The sequence below is a fragment of the Periplaneta americana genome, chromosome 7 (genome assembly GCF_040183065.1).
Source record: "Periplaneta americana isolate PAMFEO1 chromosome 7, P.americana_PAMFEO1_priV1, whole genome shotgun sequence".
Classification (NCBI taxonomy): Eukaryota; Metazoa; Arthropoda; class Insecta; order Blattodea; family Blattidae; genus Periplaneta; species Periplaneta americana.
Window position 1 is genome coordinate 68568048 of NC_091123.1, and position 8238 is coordinate 68576285.

Here is an 8238-nt window from a genome sequence, read left to right on the forward strand (position 1 = left end):
AAGAAACATTACAATGCTTCCATTTCTCAAATGAGGTATAGAAATTCTTATACTGTACATTCGGAAACTTAAAATAAATATTATAGTCCAGACACATGATCTGAAGACATTAATTCGTCAATTTAAGCACAGAAACTTAATCATAAACAAAAGCAAAAAAAGAGATCTTTTGAAATCAATATTTTGTAACGTTAATAGAAAAAAAAAAGTTGAGACAAGTTTGGGGAGGCAGTGCCCCCTATGCCCCCTCCCATAACTCGGCCTATGGTACTGTATATTCAGTGATGTGTTGTAGACCCTTAGATTAAACATCTATGAACTGCTCACAGGGTTGGGACACATAATAACAAGGAAAAAGGGGCCTGCCACTCGGCCAAAAAAAAAAAAAATGTCTCATGGTTCAAGCAGCGATAAATCTTATTTAGCAACAAGATTGTACAACAATGCACTATAGATTAAATGCGAGTGCATTTTGAACGAAAACTTTCAAGGGTCAATAGAAAGGTGTGGTACATTGGAGTGGCCACTAAGATCACCAGACATCATGCTGTGATATCTCAATGTAGGAAATAACGAAAGATACTGTTTTTGTTACAAAACCAAGAGACCTACAACAATTTTATTAAAAAAAAAAGTGATTGAACATCAATTTGAATTCTTATTTGGTAACAGTGGTACCCTTTGTGATAGAATTTGGAAATCACTGACTAAATGCTGTTACAAATGTATGCACAATAATGTCAATTCTCGTAAGATTGTAAAGTGAAAACGTCATAATTAAGCAAAACATTATTACTACACTAAATCTTGCATTTTCGGTTAACTAACTTATGCCACATCCAGCATAAACAGTTATATTAGCATCATGATAAAGGAACTGAATTGTTAAAAAAATGCATAAAAAATATGAGGAAGTATGCGTCACTTTTGTGACACCTTTTCTACCTTATTTTTGACATCACCACCTCCGTCAATGAAGTTACACAACATTTTACGATATAAACATTGTCTAACACTGCCAATTTTACATACTGATATGGTAATTAAACAAATTAACAATTATTCTTTTGTCATGTTTTCTGCCTTTTCTATGTAATATTTTCCATAAAGTATAAAACAGCTTTAAAAGCAGTACTATAATCTTGAGGACAGAAGCAGAACAGATTGTATTTTTCAGCAAGATTTTTAAGACTACCCACTCAATTAGAATATTTCTAAGCTGAATAGCAATGGTCACATATGCACTGAAATGATGGTATTGAGTACAGAGCAGAAAATTATTACTGAAATAATTAATCATCTCCTTTTAATCTCCTTTCAACTATATATCTTAGTTTTGTCTATCTAATTACAGTAAAATCTCGATAATCCGAACCAGTAGTAGTTTATATTACCCACATATGAGGTGCATAGAGGTAAACTACGCTAAGTGACATTTGGATGATTCTGAGATATTAAAGTTTAAACGTATATTATAAATTCCAAGCATTCTCTAATCATTTAACAGGACATTGATACACTGGCATTCAAAGATATCTGACCTACGATTTTATTGTGATGTACCAAAGTACATATGATATTTCCATGCAGGAATTCTGCGTTATCGTATGATGAAAGATGGGTGGAACAGAGAAAAATTCTCTCCGGCACCGGGACTCGAACCTGGGTTTTCAACTCTACGTATTGGTGCTTTATCCACTATGTCACACCAAATTCCAATCCCGATGCCGGATTGAATACTCTCAGTTTAACCTCCACCTCTTAGTTTCCCTTTAGTGGCCAACCCTCATGCACTGTGTCACAGATGTGTGGCGGTGGCACAATGTCCAACACACTATGTCCAGAGGTGCACTCATTACGAGTAACTAAGTGGCTGGGATCCGACGGAATGAGTGCTGTCTTAAATCTCACTAAGTGATTATTTATACGTATCATATTGGAATCCGGTGTGGCTTAGCAGATAAAGCGTCAGCACATAGAGCTGAAAACCCGGGGTCGAGTCCCAGTGCCAGAGAGAATTTTTCTCTGCTTCACCCAACCTTCATCCTATGATTTTATGTATGTATGTATTTATTCACACTGCAATGGGTATATACCCGGTGGCAGTGGTAACTAATTACACTCAATAAAGACAATAATAAACACAATTAATAAAAAATACAATTAATAATAATACTAATAATTAATACTAACAATAATTAATAATAATAATAATAATAATAATAATAACAGGGAACATCCTAAATTAAATTAAGCACGATCAGTTAAAATAACATTTAAAGTAAATCTAATTTGTACCTGAAACCTATGTTCGAACTAAAACCCACGAGTATGGTATGTTCATATCTGCACAAGTACCTTTCAACACTACACTCATTTTGCTGTTAACTCACTCACTGCACTGGAACTACGACGCATTTCACTGATTCTATCCTGATTTCACTAACACTTCAAAAACATTTCACTGTTCAAATACTTTGCACTGCCACTATAAACTATAAAGCTTCACTGACAGGAACACGTTTCACTTACTCAACACACTTCACTGACACAACATAATTCTTCACTGATAGAACACTTAAATAACAAAATATCAATTACACCATTTAAATACTGTGTATAATTATCGTCTATTAGTAAAGTCCTTAAGCCTATTTTTAAATACGTTTTTGGTTGTTGGTAAAGCCTTTAGTAAGTCTGCAAGTAAAGCATTCCAGTCCCTGATAGTACGATTGAGAAAAGAAAACTTTCCAGTGTCCGTCCTCTGTCTTCTTTCCCTCAATTTATAAGAGTGGTCGTTCCTTGAAGAGTAATTTGGCGGCTGCAACCTATTTTTTTTTTATGATCATGTAAGCGAACTTTCCAACCACTGGATTTCAAAACCAAAAAATTGACAAATTGAAAGAGTTCTGCTAGTTCTCAGTAGGTGGTACCATTATTGGGGCGATTAAAAAAGTGCTGGGGAAAATGATTATGTAGTTTAAGCATAAATTATTCTCATAATTGACAATATCAGTGGTTTTCAGCTAAACCCAATGTTGTTTTAGAATAAGTAGAGTGGCATGAAATATTGAATTCTATAATGCGGGTATATTTATATATACTATTGACAACAATGACTATTATCTTCACCATCTATTCACAGAAGTCATAACTAAAGAAGCCACATTTACACCAACAAATTATCGTTTACTATTGATTAGTAGGGTCAGATATCTTTGAACGTCAGTGTACATGCTTTTAAACATACCTTACATTATTGCTTCAAAGTACATTTTACATTGTCATTTTACTTAGACTACTTTGAAATAAATTTTTATATGAAAAAAAAAAAAAAACTAGTTTAGATGATAGGTCATATTTTCATTTCATTGAAAATCTATATGCTCTGAGAAATTTCATAGTATTGATGATGGTGGCGACAACAACAACAATAACAATAATAATAATAATAATAATAATAATAATAATAATAATAATAGTAAATTTACTATATTATTTTAACACAATAATAGAGCATATCTTTAATAAAATGTAATACTTATACTTCAAAATGTTTCTAATCATCAGAGGATCATTAATCATTATTTTATTACAACAGAATCTAGACTGCACGTTTCTTTTGATGAATACATCATTTTGAAAATATTTCCCCTTACAATGTTACCGCAGACTCTAGCTTACATCTTTCTGCAGACAAGCTTGCACCTAGACTAGTTTTCCTCAAACAATAAATTCCTTTCTTGAAAGTGGTTCAAATATTTCTATCATATAGAAGCACTAAACAATGGAATTATGTCTTAGCTATTTTTGTGGCAATATATTAGAACATCTAGTTTCACAATATGCAACTGACTCAATTTCATTAAAAATGTCACTTAGCCTAATTTACTTCTAAGCCCCCTGATATATTCTATCTGAACTTTGTTTTCCTTTCTTATTCTGCTTATCAAGTCCTTCCATCTGATTTACACACCACTACAGGTAGAGGAGGAAACTTCATTGGATCTTCTTTTCTAGTATTCTCTCGTTTTGTATGCTTCCCGATATTATACATGTTGAGATTATTGAAGTTCATATTATCGAGGTTCGACTGTATTTGAGAGCTGCGCTGTGTAAGAAATTTTACTCTTCTATTGAACTTCTGTATTGCTTCACCCCTAAAAATTATAAGGTTTCCGAATTGCTAGCTGTTCCAGTACTTTTACATTCTGTGGGCAACAATAACTTTCACATTTTTTAGAATAAAAAAAACTTGTAAATAAATGGAATTACAGTAGAAACCTAATATAACGCAGCTGCTAGGAGACATACTTCACCTCTGACCTTTACAAATGATTAGTGGAATGAGGAGAAAAAAGGACTATGCACTGCTGGCATAAATTAATTATCTGTATTGTGTATGCCCCACGCCACAGCACCATGGCTCAGACATCATGCCTGAACTTATGTTTTGGAATAAGCACTGGTTTAAGTCCTCAAGAAGGAATTTTTTAATGAGATTTCAGCTAGTGTATGGAACTGTATCTACTTAGGGTGACCAGAATCTCATTGATAAAAAAAGAGGACACAAAGCTTCAAAAAGGAGGATATTGTTCGAAAAAAAAGAGCACAGAAAATCTGTACTTAGATTTAGGCTTGGGCCTATATTATACTTTAAATTATGTCAATATCTATTTTATTACAAAATATTTACAGGACACAGATTTAAGCCCGTAACACACTAATGCAAGAAATATGTTATGCATTTGTTGAGCTATGGAAAATGCTTTCCTTTAGCATGGAGTAACGCTCAAAATAAGGCATAGCTGATCGGCTAGAATTTTTTTTTTTTAAACATAGCTACCCCACCATCTATGTTTCCAACTCCCACAGGTAACCTAACCTAATTGTAGCCTATAAAATTTAAATTACCTGAATGAAATTGAACAATTAATAGAAAGTCAGATGTTCAAATTTATGTAAATTTATTTCTATCAGCGCATATCAAACCCAAAAACTTTGTATAGTATAAGTCTATACTGAAAAAGTAGGTTAGTATCTATTTTATTACAAAATAATTATGAAAAACTTAATAATAATGATTTTACAGTTACGTAGCTACACATGAAAGTCAAGGAAACTATAATTATTAAAAAGGACAGAAAATATCTACTTAGATTTACATTCGCACCTCGATTTACTAGCTCCTCTGAGCAACGACCATAACAAGGAGGAACAAAGAGATTTATGATCGAGTATATTCCATCGATGATGCCACCTACAGGCAGCTTGAAAAAGGCGTCAAATCAGGTAATTTCAAAATATCAGGCATACAAGTTACAAATAGGAAGGACATTTCTTGATTTTTTTTAAAATCCGCCCAGACTCCAGACAAAGGCCTAACAAGGAAGACACATCCGGACAAAAGAGGATGTCTGGTCACCCTGTGTCTACCTAACATTGTGATGAATTTGGGAAGCTACGATACGCAGCGAAATTTGGTATTGAAAATCAGCTATAATGGCTGTAGGGATCATTCTGCCAACCGCACGTTATCCTCATTCTCGTTGAATGATCGCTAATCTATATCGAGGCATATGGATGTAAGGACAGCAGCCTTGGTCCTTGATGGGCTATTGTGCCATGGATTACTTTACTCTTGTGTATTCAATTGCTTTAGACAATCAGAAATTCCAGCACTTTACAAAACAACACATTCAGTCATGCAGAATTACAGTAATATGGGGCTGGTAAGGCATTGGACCCATTCTCAATACAAAGTTAGTGATAAATTGTAACACAGAATCATTCTTTGTAGAGTAATTTACTGAATCTTTACAATAAAAAATTTCAACCATCTTTTTTTTCTTATTGATGGACATATTCTTCACCCCATTACATCTGAATCCACGATATATCGAATTGTCTGTATCAGGCTTTCTTCTACTGTATCTCCATTTGACAGAAAACGTGACATTTGCTCCTTTGATATTGGAGATTTTTCACACCCTTGCCGTATACTAAACTTTAACGCTATGTTGACATCATTGATGAAAGAGCCAATCACCTCACCTCACGTTATTTCAATAGTGGACCCACTATCTACAGACGGATAACGTGGTTGTAAATTAAGTTCACCGTAGGCCTAATTATGTGTTAAAATATGGCATCTCATTTGAGGTTTACAACTGTGGATGATATTCATCTACTTAGAACAACTCAAGATGGATAAATTATTCAGGCCGAAGTACAAGGAAGCTCAGGAAAGAATTTTTCGTTGAGATTCCAAGAGATAAAAAGGTTGATCGTGAGTACTCTGCCAAGCGAAAACACTCCTTTATTTAACTTGCTGCAACTTGGAAACTAATAAGGATTTTGAGTAGCAACCACTTTTAAAAGTAATTTCCATTCTTTGTCAACATTTCTCTCGCTTTGAACTCCAGCTAATGTGAAAAACAAAAAAGTTTACCGTTTATTAACTTTTGAAGGTGTAAATGTCTATTCTGAACAGATCACATCGAAGTTAGCATTAAAAAAAAAAAAAGATTTTAGACACCGAGCTATCAAATAAAAAAAATTATAGCACGATTGATTATCTTAGGAACTATGGCATGATAAATGTTAAAGGAGCAGGAAATATCGTATAATGATTCTTTCCAAATTTTTACGAACGTTAACATATGGCCGGTTTCACCAAGCTTCTTTAAATCAACACAAACGACTTGTCAACAAATGGATCATTTAATTTTAACGGAATCTTTAAAAGTTGACTATTTCACCAAGCCTCGTATCTTTAAAATTAACAGGCGTTTACTAACGAGGGGATTTTGTACTTGTATCTTGCATGTTTTGTTTTTCATACGACCATGGCTTCGAAATCGCGAATTTCATTGGTTACATATGATCATGGCTGACTTTGTTTGGCATGAGGAAACAATCATAGGCAAACGGGTAAGAGGCAGTAATTTTAATAACATCTTCCTAAATACAGTATGTTGTCATACCGCAATTAAAAAAAAAAAGACAGCTGCTTCCAAATGTAAATAATAGGAATATAGAGCAGTTAAATTGTAGCTTCTAAAGGAAATCTGAGAAAATTTAGCGGACTACAAGGTCGACAGCTTAAAAATTGATGCCACAATTAATTATATACAAAGCATTCTAAGCAGTTATATTAGGCCTAAATTTAGGACGGGAAATCGCCTCTTCCATAAATTGCATACTACTTTTCCACTGTATTTCATGCAGATTTATTAGTACCCTGTAACAATTTTGCCATACTTGTGTGGCAGGATTCAGGAGAGATGTCATTAAATTGGATTTTAAGGGGTATCCATTGTCTCCTAAAAGAAAATCTCTTTGCACCCTTTTCATTTAAAAGGCATCCTCCTTTGGAATGTTGTGCTATCCGTGTAGACCGTAACATTATCTTAAACCGAGAAGAATCTGTAGGAGAGGCGTTAAGTGGGTGATTCCTATCTGTCGTATTCTAACCTATTACAATTTCAATAAACTAGCGCTGAGGTAGTTCTGAGGTAGAAGTGAAAATCGTTGAACTTATAAGGGATTTTTCTGTGGTAATGCAGTTGATCGTATATGCAAGGCATAACAAAAAATTAAACTAATCAAACATAACCTGTCACAGATTCGTATGTGCAAGGTGTAGGCTATAAGCAAAGTACGAAGGAAACTACCTCAGCGCTAGTTTAGCCACAATTTTTCTATGCGGAGTGTTACATAGGCCTATGAAATTGTTTGAATATTGAAGGAAAAATAGGATCTTCTATTGCAGAATCTTTTGGCTACATTACTGCCAGGATATACGATTGGAACATGTACACAATCTATGTTGTCTATGACAACATAAAATTTAGCTATAAGCTTATTAGGCCTATAGAAATAATGACTATTGTAATGTTGGTAGTACGTCTGATAATTTATTCACATATCTAGACAATACAGCTTTTGATACCCCGTTCATATCATCAATTACTATTTCAAAACTTCCCGCAACATTATTTTAAAACGAGAAGAATCTGTTGAAGAGGCGTTAAGTGGGTGATTTCTGTCGTATTCTAACCTATACAGTATACTGGTATTCAGTTTCTTCTAGAACATTCTTACTACTTATTTCCTTAATGTGTAGCTTTCGTGGAATTCTTTATCACTTAAATCTTCAAAATGATTATTCCGAGAGTTATTACAACATATAAGTTCGTCGTTATGTTGAAGTTCTAAATAAAGAACTTCATCATC